Consider the following 402-nt stretch of genomic DNA (forward strand, 5'->3'; position numbering starts at 1 on the left):
CCTGCGGGGTCGGAAAAGAAGGTGTAAGCAAAGTGTGTTTAAAAGGGGTCAGACCCCTGGAAGGTTCCATCCCCACCCGACCTACATCCCATCCCACCGCACATCCTCCCAGATCTCATCAGGAAAACTCCACTGGGACGGTGAAGGAAGTCAGCGAGCATGAATTAGCTCTATGGCGAACAACAGTAACAGTAATAATAATCCAATTTGAAAGCGCACCAGGTGCCTTGCTTGGCGTATTCCAGGAAAGCTCTAGCTCCCTCCCCAGCACGCGTCTGGGGTGGACACACCCACGTACCAGGCCCGGCTGGCCCGCACAGCCCGAGTTAGGGACGGCTCAAACTTTAAGAGCAGGGAGCTCGGCCCGTGCAGATTTCGGCTCAGGCTGGCCCACGAAGCTGC

Source organism: Galeopterus variegatus, unplaced genomic scaffold (assembly GCF_000696425.1).
Source record: "Galeopterus variegatus unplaced genomic scaffold, G_variegatus-3.0.2 Scaffold227, whole genome shotgun sequence".
Classification (NCBI taxonomy): domain Eukaryota; kingdom Metazoa; phylum Chordata; class Mammalia; order Dermoptera; family Cynocephalidae; genus Galeopterus; species Galeopterus variegatus.